Below are 17,841 nucleotides of genomic sequence, written 5' to 3' on the forward strand. Positions count from 1 at the left end.
ACGTCTTGGGAAGCAAGAGTGGTCGGGGCAGTGGAGGGCACAAGGTGTGCAGAGGTTGGGGCCAGATCTTAGAATGTAATACAACAGCTCACGGCCAGGAAGGAGGCTACTGCACCAGTCCTAGTCATGCAGGCTTGAACCAAAGCATTAACCACACGGATGGAGAACCAATTAGCAGGTCAAACCCAGGGGACGAGGAGGGTGGAAGAAGAGGAAAGAGCCAGGAGTGATGGCAGCACGGTATCAGCAGGCTAATGAGTGGCCACATGTGCAGCTGTTCAGAGAAGGCCTCTGTGCTGGGTGGTGCCGTGAAGCTGATCGACCAAGGGGATCAAATCCCAGGTTTGGATGCAGCATCTAAGGAAAGAGGTTCCTTTGCCACATCCTCCACCCAGGTGCCAAACAGTGAAGAGAAGCCACGCATCTGAGAGTCACCAAAGGAGCAGTTAACTCACCCTCAGCCCTTGGTCAGCCACACTGGGGAACTGGCTGGCCATCATCAAAAGCGCATCTCTGCCGCTTTGCAACATGGGAAGTCATCGGCCTCAGCATCAGGCTGTCCTCCTGAAATAAGCCCCAAAGATTTCCTGTGATCCAGGAAGGGAAAACAGTAAAGAAGCCAGCTTCCATGTCTTCACTGACGGGTGGTAGCCTCAGAAAACATCTCTTTTCTCCCAAATTTTGAGACACTTCTCCAGCACTTTTCCACTCCGAGGCAAGCGCTAACCCAAACAGTTCACGACTCGACAGCTACGTAGTCTATCCATGCCTTCACGTGACATGGTAAAAGAGACACTGCCACAAGCCACAGCCAAGCCTTCTACAGGGATGAAGGCCAAGGGGACTGTGCAGGGAGTGCATGGTCCCTGGGTGGCAGCTAAAGAGAATGAAATGAGCCCTAAGCTACTTAATCTGATGCAAAAAAGAGAATTGCAGGCCTTCAGGTCTTCCTCCCGCCTCCCCAGGCTGGAGAATGAAACCAGTTCTTTCTCACTGGACTTGTTTTTTTTAGATGGAGTTTCACTCTTGTTGCCCAGGCTGGAGTCCAATGGTGCGATCTTGGCTCACTGAAACCTCCACCTCCTGGGTTCAAGCAATTCTCCTGCCTCAGCCTCCCAAGCAGCTGGGATTACAGGTGCCCGCCACCACACCCAGCTAATTTTTGTATTTTTAGTAGAGATTGGGTTTCACCATGTTTGTCAGGCTGGTCTCAAACTCCTGACCTCAGGTGATCCTCCTGCCTTGGCCTCCCAAAGTGCTGGAATTACAGGTGTGAGCGACCGTGCCTGGCCTCTCATTGGACTTTTAAAAGATTCACATACACAAATCAGGAAAAAAAAAAAAATCCACTCCTAGGCTTGCAATTGATGTGCCCGGTTTCTGCAGGAGGACATCTGTACGGCTACTCAGCAAACTGAGTTCAGAAAGGCAGCCCCAGGAGATGAGAGCTGCAAGCCTGTGCCGCTCACCTGGGAATCCTGCCTCATTCTGGAACTTTGCTGCCAGCAGCAACACAGTCTTGTTTGCCTGGATCCCTTGAATTGGATGGGAAATTTCTGGGTTTTCTGGGCCATTTGTAATACTGTGCCCTAGTTACTGAGACCCTGGAAATGAAGAGAAAAAGGAAGATGTAAATCCACTCTGAAGAACTTTTCTTTTGTGGAAACTTCCCCGTGACACACTTTGATCCCTTGCAAAGCCGAGCTGAGAGGAGGAATCCACAAGCAGCGGCTGGCTCCAGGGCACCACAAAGGAAGCGGCTTGATGGCAAAACAAAGCCGCAGAAGCAATGTCTTCCTTTCTACAGCAGACTGAACAGATTTAGATCATTCCCATTCTTCAAGGCACTGACTTCAGCCCTGAGCCTCCTGAGAGCTGAGGCAAAAGTGAAACCACAGTGGGAACAGGTGACTGCCAATAACAGACCAGGCCTGTTTGGAATGTGTCATCTGTAATGACTTAAATCTTAAGCTTGCTTTTACTTTCTTTTAAAATATTAGGTTTTTAAAAATAATAAAAAGCAGCCAGGTGCGATGGCTCACACCTGTCATCCCAGCACTTTGGGAGGCCGAGGTGGGCAGATCACGAGGTCAGGAGATCGAGACCAGCCTGGCTAACATAGTGAAACCTCGTCTCTACTAAAAATACAAAAATTAGACTGGTGTGGTGATGCGTGCCTGTAATCCCAGCTACTCATGAGGCTGAGGCAGGAGAAGTTGAGATGGTGTCACTGTACCCCAGCCTGGGCGACAGAGCAAGACTCCGTCTCAAAAAATAAAAACAAAAAGCCATAAAGAAAACCCAAATGGGCTCATAATCTCACCACTCATGTAAGCCCTTATTCACACTCGTTATTCATTTATTCACACAATCACACATATGTTCTTTATTTTTAAAATTTACAGAAGGCCCGCTGTGGTGGCTCGCACTAGTAATCCCAGCACTTGAGGAGGCTGAGGCAGGAGGATTGCTTGAGCTCAAGAGTTTGAGATCAGCCTGGGCAACAGAGAGAGACCTCATCTCTACAAAAAATACGAAAATTAACCAGGCATGGCAGCACATACCTGTAGTCTAGCTACATGGGAGGCGGGAGGTTCCTTTGAGCCCTGGAGATCAAGGCTGCAGTGAGCTGAGATCACATCACTGCACTCCAGCCTGGGGGACAGACGGAGACCCTGTATCTAAAAAAAAAAGAATACAATTTACACAAAAGGGATGCTATGTCCTCTGTTCTTGAACTCTCATTTTCACTTACTATCTTCCTGAATCTTTCCATACCAGCATGATGGGATTCGGTCAGGCTGATGGGAAAAATATTAGTTATGATACCCACAAAACCCTTCCAGAAGGCCTGAGGGTTTTCACATGACTTCAGTAATAGACGGGGCTAAAGGCGGCCTGGTCCCATTACCTTTAGTTAAATAGATTAGAATAGTAAACAATGGGACGTGGGGAAGTTAACTAGTTAACTTGTTTACTCATGTGGTCTTAAGACTGACCTTCAGACATTTGAGGGCAGGATGGCTCTCTTGGGAGGTCAACCAGGGATATTACCCACTAATGGTGTGTGCTTTTGGAACCTCGCTTTTAATCATTATCTATAAGTGTGTTGACTCAGAGCTTCTGTTATTAATTATATACTAAATAACTGGCTGGAGTACAAGCTGCTGAGGGCCGTGGCTGCCATTCTTTACAGGGCTCTCCTTGGAGTCTGTGAGTGGCCTCAGACCCTCAGCTGGACTGGAAAAGCAGAGTATCTGTGCATCAGTGTACATTCGTTCATCTGTCGTTTGGGCCAGGGTCTGCGGGCAGACCCCCGCAGCTAATGCCCTCTTGTGAGGAGCAATACCTCATCAGCACACGGCCTGTTTCCGTTTTCACCTAGCATCATCTTTTAAGGTAACAATGTTCGTAAACCCACTCCCAGTTGTAAAAAGGAAGACTTGCTCTTGTTGCTTGATTTTGCCACCACGCCATTTCCTATACAGCCCAAGAATCTCTCAGCGCTGGTGCTTGAGGAATGGTCTAAGTGCAGCCTATGTTCACCCTGTCCAGGAAAACAGCTTCAGATCTCATGATCTGATCTGCCTTTGTCTTTCCACATTTATTCATGTCTCTCATCTACACCCAGGAAGTATCGGAAGAAGCTACCTATAAAACTGACTTCATGATAGGATTACTCAAAGAGAAGCAAAACCCTACTCTAAAGATAAGAGGACTACAAAAACAAAGCAATGATTTCAGCTCTGAGTTTCCTGGCAGCCAAGGCAAAAATGGAAATATAACATATCACAAAGTATATGTTTTCTCCAAAAAGGAATATCAGTTTCAAAAAGAGGTTATTCTGAAATTAATCCTGAGACATCATATGAGCCCTTGCACATGTGACAAAAAAAGTGACAGAAAAGTGAGTTTTCAAAGAGCAATGTTACAGAAGATGAAGGGCTGTCATTTCTTGGATGGATCCTCAAGCTGAGATTCTAATCCTTTTGGCCTCTCCTCCCAAGGCAGGAGCCCCTGCCCTCCTCTTCAGGGTCATCTGAAGAGTGTTTCTCTACATCCACTCTTGCTTTTCTGCATTCGTCTATCTGCACAGCTGCTCACGGCTCCAGGCAGAGGTGCAGCAGGTATGCAGTGGAGGCTGAGCCACCCCTGGGGGGACGCCCCGCGCTGCGGCAGGAAGGCGCTATTCCAGGCACAATGGTTTTACAGTGACACGCAAATACGCAGGGCAGAAAAGATTCCTGGCAAATCCTAGCACTTGCTGCTTTCTGATTCTCCATACGTCTATGCTAAACCACATTACCTTTTGAGAGACTGCAGGGAGCAAGTACTGAGTATAAATAACTCTGAAACAGAAGGCTAAACGACGAATTATATGGCAGCAATAACTCGAGACTGCTTATGAAATAAAAACAGAGGGAGACAGGAATCAGAGCTTTAAATAAAGACTTCCCTGTGTTGTAACCAAGCGAGTTATAGGGAAACGCCACACTTTGAGACGAACTCAGGAGTCCTTTATTAGCCAGCGACTGAGAGACGGCTAGTGCTCAAAATTCTCTCGACCCCAAAGAAGGGGCTAGATTTTCTTTTATACTTTGGTTTAGAGAGGGGAGGGGGAGCCTAGCTGTAGCAATCGTACAGAAGTAAAACAGGCAAAAAAAAAAAAAAAGTTAAAAAGACAAATGGTTACAGGAAAACAAACAGTTCCACGTGCAGGGGCTTTAAATTCATCACAAGGTGACAGGTGTGGGGGCTCTGGGTGTTTTCTGCCAGATACAGACGCGGGGCTTTAGGGTACTATCATCCGGGCGAATTCCTGGGAACTGCGGACATAGCTTGTCACAGCACCTTATCAGTTAATTGCACTCTTTGATATGCTGCGAGTCAGCTTGCACAAGTCCTTGAGGAAGCGGGTGGGTGAGGAGCCCTTGATGTCTTGCAAATGAAGGAGCCAAATGGAGTCCGTCTGGCTTTCTCAGCTAAGGGAGAGTCTATTCATATTAAAACAAGGTAGGGTATCACATTCCCCACTTGCGTTTTTGGAGAATCAAATCATTGATTCCTCGGTTATAATAAGGGGGTTATATTGGGTTTTAAGATACGTAAGTTTGACAGAAGCTATGCACTGCTTTATAAAGTTAAGAAACCAGTTTTAACACACAAGGTCTGAAGACTAAACAAGAGAAGGAGAAGGGGTCCTGCCAATTCAGTAATTATAGTAGTCACGGCCACTTTTAGAGCTGACGGTGTGGTAAGGATGACAGCATGAGGTCCTTTCCAAGCAAGAGTGAGTCCTTCTTTCTGGAACTTTTTAACACACACCAGCTCACCCAGCTGGAACGAGTGGCAGGGCCTCGTCTGGTCAGGAACAGGATTGGGATGAGCTCCCCGGACAAGTGGCTGGATGATGTCTTGTACCTGTTGGAAAGACTGCAGGTACTACAATAAATTAGCTTGTGAGATTTCTGTCAAATGGGTATCCTTTACCTTAGGCAAGAGAGGCGGTGCCCTCCTATACAGGATTTCAAAAGGTGAAAACCCCAGCCTGGTAAAGAGTGCATCTTCTAAGAAGGGCTAAAGGAAGGAGTCTTACCTAATTTTCACCAGTTTCTAAGATCAATTTTGTAAGAGTACTTTTTAGGGTACAGTTCATCGTTTTACCTGCCCAGAGCTCTGGGGTCGATAGGCACAGTGGAGTTTCCATTGAATAATGCGTTACTGACTGAGCTATGAACGAGGTAAAGGCTGGTCCATTATCAGACCCTATGGCCACTGGCAGCCTATGTTGAGGGATTATTTCATTGAGTAAAAACCTAACTACTGTGGTGGCAGTCTCGTTTTTGGTGGTAAATGCCTCAGTTTATCCCGAAAAGGTGTCTACTAGTACCAGAAGGTATCTGTACCCAGCCTGGTGTGATTTTATTTCTGTAAAGTCAATTTCCTACCTTTCTCCTGGCGAGTCTCCCTGGAGGCGGTGCCCTGAGCTGGGTTTAGGACCTTGCTTGGCGTTTACCTGGGCATTAGCTGTACACCGGAGAGCTGCTTGGTTAACTAAGTCCTGAAGGTGGGGGATCTCGAAACAGCTCCTTAGAAGGTGGGCCAGTTTTACTTCTCCTTCCTGATTTTTGCTGGCCTGAAGATCCAAAGCCGGTTTTTCCTTCTTTGGAGAATATTTTGGGTGATCTGGCAAGTCAGGTTGCGTTAAGGACACTGCAGGCAGCAGGGTCAGAGGCGCGACTGGGAGTCTAGCTGCCTCCCGGGCTGCAGAGTCCGCTCTTTGGTTACCACGGGCAATGGCCGTGTCTTCTTTTTGATGTCCTTTGTAGTGAATCACAGTCACCTGTTGGGGGAGCCAAACAGCTTTTCAAGCCAGGCAACATTTCTTCTTTGGTTTTGATAGCCTTTCCTGCTGAGGTGAGTAGCCCACGCTCTTGGTACATGGCTCCGTGTACAGGCCCAGTAGCAAAAGCATGCCTACTGTCAGTGTAAATGTTAGTACATTTGTCCTCACCCTGTCGGAGGGCCTGAGTGAGGGCCATCACCTCAGCCTTCTGTGTCGAGGTACTTGCTGGCAGTGCTTGGGTCCATAGTACATCCATCTCCGTGGTGACAGCAGCACCAGCCTTTCGAACTCCTTGTTCAAGGAAGCTGCTACCATCTGTAAACACGGTGGCGTCTGCCTCCTTTAAAGGCACATCTTGGAGATCAGGTCGGCCAGTTTCTGCAGTCTCTAACAGTTCCTGGCAGTCATGGACAGGTGTGGTAAGGTCTGGATCAGGGAGCAAGGCAGCTGGATTTAAACATTTTGTGTGAGAGAAAGTTAAGCGAGGCTGATCTAATAGTAAACTCTGATACTGTAGGATGCGGGCATTTGACATCCATTTGCCAGAGGCACTTTGTAGTCAAGTCTCTACAGCATGAGGAGCTGTAAGGGTTACATTTTGGCCCAGAGTCAGTTTATCGGCTTCCTGGACCAGGTTTGCTGTTGTTGCTATGGTTACCAGACAACTTGGCCACCTGGAGGCCACGGGGTCTAGTCTCTTAGACAAATAGGACACTGGACGTCGCCATGGCCTCAAGGTCTGAGTGAGTACCCCTTTAGCAACTCCTTGGCTTTCATGAACAAAAAGGTAAAATGGTTTTGAGATATTTGGGAGAGCTAGAGCAGGGGCCTCAGTTAATGCCTTTTTTAGGTTTTGAAAAGTCTGTTCCTCTGTATCAGTCCAAACTAGCGAGCCGTTCCCTCCTGTAGCAGCGTACAGGGACTTGGCAATCTCCATGAACCCCAATATCCATAGGTGACAGTATCCCACAGCCCCCAGGAATTCACGTACCTGTCCCCTGGTGATGGGAGTGGGGATTTGCAGGATGGCTTCCTTCCGGGCACTGGTGAGTGCCCTTTTTTATTTTGTATACCAGGTAGGACACTCTGGGAAGACAAAGCTGAGCCTTTTTGCTGAGACCTGACACCTGAGCTTCTGAAGGAGGTAAAGTAGGTCCTTAGTATGTTGCAGGCAGCTGTCACTAGTTTCAGTAGCGAATAACAGGTCGTCCACGTACTGAAGAAGAGTACAATTGGGGTAACTGGCACGAATGGTATAAGATCCTGTTGGAGGACTTCCCCAAAAAGGGTGGGGGGATTTTTAAAACTTAGAGGTAACCGAGTCTATGTTAACTGAGTGGTGTCTCCTGAGCCAGGATCTGTCCATTCGAAAGCAAAGATAGGTTGGCTTTTGGGGGCCAGAGGAATAGCAAAGAAAGCATCCTGTAAGTCAAAGGCAGTGTATACTGTATGTCCTGGTGGGAGCAGGCTGAGTAAATTATAAGGGTTGGCGACAGTTGGATGGATGGTAACTGTCCGCTTGTTAACCTCCCTCAAGTCTGTACCGGTGGTAATCATTTGTTCCGGGTTTCTGGACTGGCAACAATAGAGTATTCCAGGCGGACTGACATAGTGTGAGTACGCCAGCTTGTAACAGCTGCTGAGTGTGCGGATTGATCCTCTCTCTAGCCTGCTGCCTCACAGGACACGGTTTTACCTGGACTGTCAGGGCAGTGGCCAGAAGTTCTACAACTACCCGTGGATGATGCTTTGCTAGTCCTGGGGGGTTTGACTCGGCCCAGACTCGAAGAAAGAGAGTCTGTAAGCCCAATAGGAGAGGATTAGTTTTATTTTTTAGCAGTTGTGACAGTGAAAGTAAGAGATATTCTTCTGACAAGAGGCGTGGCTGGCAGGAGCTGAGCAGGAGGGGGTGTTGTGTCCCCTAACGTGAGGTGAGCTTGTTGGGGCTGAGGAGGAGACAGACGCCTGCAGCTTGTGGAGCAGGTCTTGTCCAAGGAGGGGAAAACGGCACTCTGGGACCACAAGAAATGAGTGAGTTACTCTTTTCTGTCCTAAACTCACTTCTCCTGAGTGTGTGACAGGATATTCCTGAATAGCTCCAGGAGCCCCTTGCACAGCCACTCTTTCATTAGAGACATTGCCTAAGGGTGTCTGCAGTACCGAGTGCTCTGCCCCAGTATCTATTAGGAAGTGTACAGGCTTGACCCCCACTGTAGCGGTCACCATGGGCTCCCGGGGGCCAAGAGGGAGGGAGCTCCGGTCCCATCAGTCATCAGACTCCTCCGCTGCAGGGAGGGTGAGGACTTCCTTCTCTTCTGTTTTTTCCTCTGGCTTTAATGCGCATTCCTTCTTCCAGTGCCCAGTCTACTTGCAATTAGCACACTGGTTTTTCTCCGGGGGAGCCCGTTCACCGTTCCTGCCTTTCTGGCAGTGACCCGGGGTTCCCTGGCCATTCCTCTGTGGTGGGGGCCTTCCCTTCTTCGCTTCCTGGATGGCTGCCGCCAAGATTTTCGCTTGTCTTTTGGATGCTTTATCAGCGGCCTTTCGGCTGCCTGAGCTGCCTGTTTTTGCTGTTTAAACTCTTGATTGTCAAAAACTTTCTGGGCTATTTCTAAAAGCTGACTGATGTTCATCCTAGCAAATCGCTCTAGCTTTTGTAATTTTCTTTTAATATTGGGGGCTGCCTGAGCCACAAATGCCAAATTAAGAGCACAGCTATTTTCGGGTGCCACCAGGTCAACAGGGGTGTAAGTCCAATAGGCCTCCTCGAGGCATTCTAAAAACGCTCCTGGTGACTCATCAGGCCCCTGGACAACTTCAGTCGTCTTAGACAAATTTATGGGTTTTTGAGCGGCTGCTTTGATACCCACAAGGAGATACCGGTGAAAACCATCTAAAGCTCTCTTCCCACCTGAAGAATCTGGGTCTTAATTAGGCCAAGTAGAGAGAAAAACCTCCTCAAGGAGGTCTCTGGCTTCCTCTTCTGGCCTGTCGGCTGATGCGAGGGAATGCTTTCGGGCCTCTCCTCACAGGTGAAAAGGGTTAAAAGGAGCTGTTGACAATCATCCCAGGTGGGCTGATGGGTCCGGAGCATGGACTCCATCAGTGAGGTCAAGACCTGGGGCTTTTCAGAAAAGGGGGGACGATGAGCTTTCCAGTTGTACAGGTCAGAAGTAGAAAAGGGGACGTAAACCAAGAACGGAGTTGAGCACTCACCTGGAGGGATTTGTGCCTCTCTCAGCGGGAGGAGGGGGGCTACCTCCTCCTGCCATGGCCGCAATTGGGAGGCAATAAGCAGGGAGCCCACAGGGGACGTAGTTGAGGAGACAAGGGAAGATTCTAAGGGAGCAGGAGGGTACGAGGTGGCGAAACTGGGTGAGGGAGACGTTCCTCTTCTTCAGAAGGAGGCAATACAGGAAGAGCCGAGCTGGCTGAGGGTCGAAGAGAAAGTGGGGTCTGGCTCAAAAGGACCTTGGAGGTAGAATTATGAATGGCGCGTGAGCGGAGCCATGGAGGAAGGCTCCAGACCAAACTCAGCCATCGATCAACGTAGGGAAACTGATCGGGGTGACTGGGAGTTCCAGCAACAACCCGCCACACAGCCTGAACAACTGCGAGGTTCAGTGACCTTTCTGGGGGTCACCCGGCTCCACACTGTGGCCATTCTACTTCACAGTGTCCGGAGTTTGCCTTTTTTAAGGCAGACCCCATAATCCTCTGAGAAGCCCAGAGAGAAATTTGGTAACATATATTGGAGAGGGCTCCAATCTTTATCGGGCTGGGAAGAAGAGTTTCCCATTCTGGAGGCAAATTAACAAGGTTTAAGCAAAGATATTAAACCCAGCACGGACAGAGAAATTCACAGACTGGCGGGGCGGGGGGGCTGCAGTATCGGAAGAACAGAAACAACATAACGAGGAGTAGAACAACCACAGCTGACGCTTCTTGCCACATAAGGTTCATCATCTTAAGCTCTGAGATTTAGGGAGAGGACGAGAGGCGCGTCCAAGGCCAGTGGAACCTAGGTGACTTCCCTCTCCCCTTTCACTTACAGCCTAAATATCTTCGGTGTTTCCACAACTTGAAGGCAGAAAGTTCAAACTTGGCCCTTTCTTTCAAGGGTTTAAGAAGGGAGAGTACAGCCAAGTCTTGGGGGCGCTAGACTTGCTGTGACACAGGAAAACAAGATGCGTGGGGTAAGGGATGGGGATGAGGAGGAGAGGGGCCACTCAGATCTTTCCTAAGGTAGGAGAGTAGCCACAGACGAACAGAGTAAGAGTCCAGGCAGAGTAAAGCAGTACGGGCGTAGGTTTCTCTGCACAGTTCCTTATCCAGGGGCACAGGAAAAGTTACCGGATGATACAGAAGATGAGCAAGGAAGTCTGCAGGGCGGCTATTCTCAATTCACCGCTGGTCTAATGTGGAGGTGGCCCAGTCACTTGGGCGTGGAGTGTGGCAATCTAGACGCCACCAACCTTTATGGCGCTGGAAATCCTAAACACGCGAATGTTTCCCACACTGTTTCCCGTACCACCACCAGATTTGTTTCTCAGAAAACGCAGGACTGGGATGGCCAGCCCAAACCACTCATGAGAAATTGGACCTCCTGTGATAGAAAATCAGTACTGAGGACCTTGAAGTTCTTACCCAGTCGTCTAGGGCAGTATCGATGAACTGACATACGGAATTTAAACAGACACCAAACAAGACAACAGACCTCAGGGCATATAAACAATTATGACAACTTTTTTTTAATAGACAAAGGGAGGGGGTCCTGTGATGGGAGCAGCAGCCTGCCTGGCCGCTCCCCCTGAGGGTACTTAGGCTCCTCTTAGCATTGGCAGGCCGGTACAAACCCCCAGCTCGTCTGGAGCTATGCCTGATGCTGCCCTAAGCCTTATGAGGTCGCCACGGAATTGCAGGTGAGGGCCCATTCGACCTCCATAGCTGTAGCCGTGGAGCTACAAACTGGAAATTCAAGCGCAAGCCCTTGAACTCCCCAGTCACACACTCACTCACACACAGAGTCCTCAGTTTTATTTATTTATTCCCGTTCTAAAACAGAGATCTCCGGGAGGCCTGAACGAGAGGACACAGAACAGAGAGAGAGAGAGAGAGAGAGACAAACTAGTCTTAATGGAGAGGCCGGCCTGTCAGAAACCAGGACTCAGTCCTCCGGCATCCTGGAATATGGTCTGAGTCAAGGGAGGGCCCTCGTCAGGGCCGCTTCCCTCGCAGAGACACACAGAGGCGCCTAACAGAAAACCAGGACTCTGTCCTCCAGTGTCCTGGAATGCGGGCAGAGCTAAAAAGGGAGGGCCCTTTTCAGAGCCACTTCCCTCCCAGAGAAAGAGAGTCAGATCTGACTTACCTTTCCGGGACCAGAAACAGAGGACTCAGGAGTTGAATTTTTTGTGGGCACACACTGGTGGTCGATCCGTTCTCCTCCGGAAGACGGTCACCTGTGGGGCCCTGAAACTTCTTCAGGTGGCGCCTCCCCTGTAAGCCCGTCATCCGTCTGGGGGAGCCCAGAGTCAGCCCGGCCCTCACCCGGTGGCGAATATCTTGCTGGGGACTCCAAATGTAACCAAGCAAGTTACAGAGAAACGCCACACTTTGAGACGAACTCAGGAGTCCTTTATTAGCCGGCGACCCAGAGACAGCTGGTGCTCAAAATTCTCTCGACCCCAAAGAAGGAGCTAGATTTTCTTTTATACTTTGGTTTAGAGAGGGGAGGGGGAGCCTATCTGCAGCAATCGTACAGAAGTAAAACAGGCAAAAAAAAAAAAAAAGTTAAAAAGACAAATGGTTACAGGAAAACAGTTCCAGGTGCAGGGGCTTTAAATTCATCACAAGGTGACAGGTGTGGGGGCTCTGGGTGTTTTCTGCTGGACACAAACGCCACGGGGGCTTTAGGGTACTATCACCTGGGCGAATTCCTGGGCACTGCGGACACAGCTTGCCACAGTACCTTATCAGTTAATTGCACTCTTTGATATGCTGAGAGTCAGCTTGCACAAGTTAAGTCCTTGAGGAAAGGAGGTGGGTGAGGAGCCCTTGATGTCTTGTAAATGAAGGAGCCAATGGAGTCCATCTGGCTTTCTCAGTTAAGGGAGAGTCTATTCATATTAAAACAAGGTTAGGTATCTAAGGGAGAGTCTATTCCCATTAAAACAAGGTACGGTATCACGCCTGCTTTGGGGCAAGGCAGCGCTCAAAACACGACACTCAGGGGTGTCAGTCTATGTGAGAGTGACGTGTTGGGTTGTAAATCCTTCCACCGCAAAAGTGCTCTTCCTCTAGCATCTCCATGAGGACTGAATGATGGTGAGACACACAAAGGAAGAGACCTCAGCCAGACACCACTTCCACATGCCACTCCTCTTGAACAGGCAGGCATCTCCCTGTTTCAGCGAGTGGGCCCTGCACCCTCCACCCTGCCACATGCACACCAGAGGCTCATGCCAGCTACCAACAGCAGGGCCCGGGACCAAGAGGCTCTGGGCAGAGGTGGCTGAGATTCAACTAAACCCAGATTACAGTTACACATGATAGCTTCAAGCTGAAGACAACAAGATATCCATCAAAAATTCATTATCACCCCACTGGCAGAATGAGCTATATGCAGCTTCTCCAAGCCCTGGTGGGGGAAGGAAGAGGGGAGGGGCAAGATGGGAAGGGAAGGATGACAATGACACACGGAAGGCCCAGCCAAGGCAGAGGCTGGGCAGCTCTGTCTGCATCTCCCCAACCGACCTGGGAATTTGGAGAAATACGCCTTCCTGTACTTGTTGCCGTTCTCATTGTTCCAGAAGTGTGTGTGTTAGCAAGGGATCGGCTTAGTACACAGCAGCTCGCTGCTGTCTCCCCAAACCCTTTCCTAGTATGGGAGAATTAAAAATAAGCCCAACACACACCACAGCCACACACCCTGGCTCTCTCTCTTAAGCTATTACTTATTATGCAATATTCCAGACACATACAAGGGTACAGAGATGGTCCACGCCCACACACCTGTCATGGCAGCCTGATAATGTGTTTCTCCCAGATGAAGTTGCCTCCCTGTATGTGCTCCCCAAAATTGCTGTCTTGAACATGGTGATTGGTTATTTCTCTGTGTGTTAACATTTTTGCTCCATCCACACGCATCCCTGAATAGCATGTGTCATCACTCTGCATGCTTCGGAACACACACACGCTGTCCTTCTACGTGTCCCGCATCTTCCTGAGCTCACTCAGCATGACGTCTGGGTGGCTCATTTGGGCTACTACGTGTTGCTCTGGTTCATTCCTGTTTACTGCTTCGTCATTCGCCACGTGTGATCACAGAACTTCTGCCCAAAGATGGACATTTCTATTCTTCCTAATTTTGTTTTCTGTTACAAATCATGGGGTTACAAACATTCTTGCACAGATCACAAGTCAGTCTTCCAGGAGTGGAATTCCTAGATCACAGGGCACGTATGCACCTTCAGCGTCACTGACTACTCCCGCATTGCTCTGCAGAGCAGCTGCACTGAGCCCTGCTCACCCCTCCTAGCACAGCTGGATTTCTAGCTGCCAGGCCCAGCACAGCGGGAGACTATCCCTTTCGTGACCAGGCTCTCAGATGCTCAGAGCTGACCACTGCCTGTGTATCCAGCACCGGTTCAGATTCGGGGCAACGACCACCCTTGCCTGCCATTCCTGAGCACACAGCTCTCCGTCTGTCCTCCAGCTCGACCCTGACCTCTCAGGGGCTGGGGACCAGGAGCCCGGTGGGTGTTAAACCAAGCTGCGGGGAAAGGACATCATGCTACAAGTGACAGGGGCCTCCCCTCCGAGGGCTGTTTTGGAGAACCATCACCAAGCAAAGTTACACATCTGAGTGCTCCCAAGCTCCCAATTCACGCCTAATGAAAGAAACAGTTGGCGGAGCCATCACCTTCCTCGTTCCACGCTTCCATGGCCATGCCCAGGTTCTGGGCCTGAATCTCCCCTTTATACCCAGGAAGAGAAAAATTCTGGCGCACGAAGCAGGAGATGTCGATGCCTCCTGCAAGCAATGGCAAAATGGGAGTCAAAATTCAGAAACCCAAGACAAACAGCTTTTAAATTAGTAAGCAACAAAAGAGAAAGTGCCAAGAGGACAAGTATCTCCCAGACAAACACTGCAACACCCAGACAGGTGGGGCTTCTTTTCAGGGAGCAGTGGGAGAGGTGATATGGGAAATTGGAATAAACCCCCTACATCTGGTGACAGATGTTCTGGCCGAGCCTTCCTGCGAGAGGATGCACTAAGAAAATGACCTCCTGTGGTCACACGGAAACTCAAGATTCAGGATCGCAGAAAATGGAAGCTTTGCCTGTGGTATCTACCCAGCAGACACCGCCTATGCGGACCCATCATGTGGGAAGGCTTGCGCGCCATGGTTTACGTGATTTACATGGAAAAACAGAAACGTGGCCAGGCACGGTGGTTCACGCCTATAATCCCAGCACTTTGGGAGGCCGAGGTGGGTGGATTGACTGAACTCAGGAGTTCGAGACCAGCCTGGGCAACATGGTGAAACCCCATCTCTACTAAAAATACAAAAATTACAGGCATGCACCACCACGCCTGGCTACCAACAGCAGGGGCCGGGGCCAAGAGGCTCTGGGCAGAGGTGGCTGAGATTCAACTAAACCCAGATTACAGTTACACATGATAGCTTCAAGCTGAAGACAACAAGATATCCATCAAAAATGCATTATTGCCCCACTGGCAGAATGACCTATGTATGTTATGCACGCCTGTAATCCCAGCTACTCAGGAGGCTGAGGCATGAGAATCGCTTGAACCCAGGAGGCAGAGGTTGCAGTGAGCCAAGATCGTGCCACTGCACTCCAGCCTGGGTGACAGAGATTCTGTCTCAAAAGAAAAAAAGAGAAATGTTCCCACTTGCAAGGACTGTCTCACACACAGGAGACTATGCTACATGGAAAACACTCCTGTTTCTGGAATGAGCTGGAAATGGGAGTCAGGCTCCATGGGCCGCCATGCAGGGGAGCAGTGTGAACACCCCAAGTTAGGCCCACTGCTGACAACAGCCAACAGCTATCCCCTAACCCCAAAGTCTGTGGGAAGGGAAAGAGCAGCAAGGTCAATCTGCAAGAGGACAAAGACCCTCACACTACACACACACATGCACACATAAACGTGCATGCACACACCACACATACATCACACACGCATGCACATACATGCACACCCATCCACATGCATGCACACACCACACACGTGCACACATACACCATACACACATCCACACACAAGCACAGCAAGGGCAGGACACGTTGAGGAACAACCACTCACATGTACACACCACACACATCACACACACATGCATGCACACACCACATACATGCATTCACACACCACACACAAGCAGAGCAAGGGCAGAACACGCTGAGGACAGGGTCACTCCGCTCCCACAGGGAAGAAAGCAAAGAGAGTGCGAGAGGCGGTGGCAAGGAGCACCCCTCCCTAACCCCTGTGCCTGGTGTCTGAACTCTTTTTATTTTTTGGGAACAGGGCCTCACTCTGTTGCTCAAACAGGAGTGTAGTGGTGTGATCTCAGCTCACTGCAGCTTTTGACCTCCTGGCTGAACCGATCCTCCCACCTCAGCCTCCCAAGTGAGACTACAGGCACACACCATGCCCAGCTAATTTTTTTTTTTTTTTTTTTGAGACAGAGTTTTACTCTGTTGCCCAGGCTGGAGTGCAGTAGCATAATCTCGGCTCACTGCAACCTCCACCACCTCCCCGGTTTAAGAGATTCCTGCCTCAGCCTCCCAAGTAGCTGGGATTACAGGCATATGCCACCATGCTCAGCTAATTTTTGGGTTTTTTTTGGTAGAAATGGGGTTTCACCATGTTGACCTGGCTGGTCTTGAACTCCTGACCTCAAGTGATCTGCCTGCGTCAGCCTCCCAAAGTGTTGGGATTACAGGCGTGAGCCACCGTGCCCAGCCACAGCTAATTTTAATAAAAATTAGCCACAGCTAACTTTTTTTTTTTTTTTTTGGTGAAAACAGGGTTTCCTTTTGCTGCTCAGGCTAGTCTCGAACTCCTGGGCTCAAGCAAGTCTCCTGCCTCAGCATCCCAAAATGCTGGGATGACAGTTGTGAGCCACCGTGCCCAGCACATGCTACTCGTTAACTCATATACGTGTAAAAAGTATTTTCATAAAGCAAATGTTTTCCCTCATCAGGCTCTATGTGCATGAATTGGGAGTGTGAGGATGTTCAGATCCACGTGAAATGACACGGCTCCAAAAACCAGAAGGGTTGATTTTGGCTTCAACTCTAAGAGATTTTATTTCTTCCTTCAGGCAAAGAATAAAATGTGATGTCTTCTCTGCCATTTCATGTCACTGATGGACGTGTCCCAAGAAAATGAGTGAGTCACATTCGTTTCTGCCACCATCAAGGTCTGGGCAGGGCTCCCGACCTCCCTCCTGCTGCTCACCCTGCTGGTAAGAAGAGCTCAGATCCTCCTCCTCAGGCTGAGGAACCAACGGTGGGGAGGAAGCCTGGGGGGTTGGCCTCGGTCTTTGGGCAAACAGCACCTCTTAAAGAGGCGCTCTGAGAGCATGTTTTTAAATCACAAGGAGAAAAATCACAACTACAAATGTGTAAAAAGAAAATAAAAGTGACCTAGGCCAGGCACGGTGGCTCATGCCTGTAATCCCAGCGCTCTGGAAGGCTGAGGCAGGAGAATCACTTGCGCTCAGGAGTTCAAAACAGCCTGGGCAACATGGTGAAACCCCATTTTTACAAAAAATAAAAAAAAACATAGCTGAGTGTGGTGGCGTGCACCTGTGGTCCTAGCTACTCAGGAGGCTGAGGCGGGTAGATCACTTGAGCCCAGGAGGTTGAAGCTGCAGTGAGCCATGATCGTGTCACTGTGCACTCCAGCCTGGGCAACAGAGCAAAACCCTGTCTAAAAAACAAACAACAAAAAACAAACAAACAGTGACCCAAAGATTTCTATGGGCAGCAATGGAATCAACTGTAAGTCACATTAAGGGGAAGTGAGGTATGTACCCTAAGCTACAGAAAACGGGGGTGCTCTCGTCCCATTTACACACACTCACAAACACTCAAGCACACACACTCACCTATGCACAGAACATCTATGAAGGAAACAACATGGGCTTCCTCGGGGAAGGGGGACGGCAGCAATGAGGATACCTTTGTGGACTCCAAATTTTTTACCACATGCATGAACCATTTTCCAAAGCACAACTTTACGTTAAGAAAAAAGTTGTGACCAAAAAATGCACTTGGGGGCCAGGCACAGTGGCTCATGCCTGTAATCCCAGGACTTTGGGAGGCCAAGGTGGGTGGATCACCTGAGGTCAGGAGTTTGAGACCAGTCTGGCCAATACGTGAAACCCTGTCTCTACTTAACAATACAGAAAAATGAGTTGGGCTTGGTGGCACATGCCTGTAATCCCAGCTACTTGGGAGGC

This window comes from Papio anubis, chromosome 5 (assembly GCF_008728515.1).
Source record: "Papio anubis isolate 15944 chromosome 5, Panubis1.0, whole genome shotgun sequence".
NCBI lineage: Eukaryota > Metazoa > Chordata > Mammalia > Primates > Cercopithecidae > Papio > Papio anubis.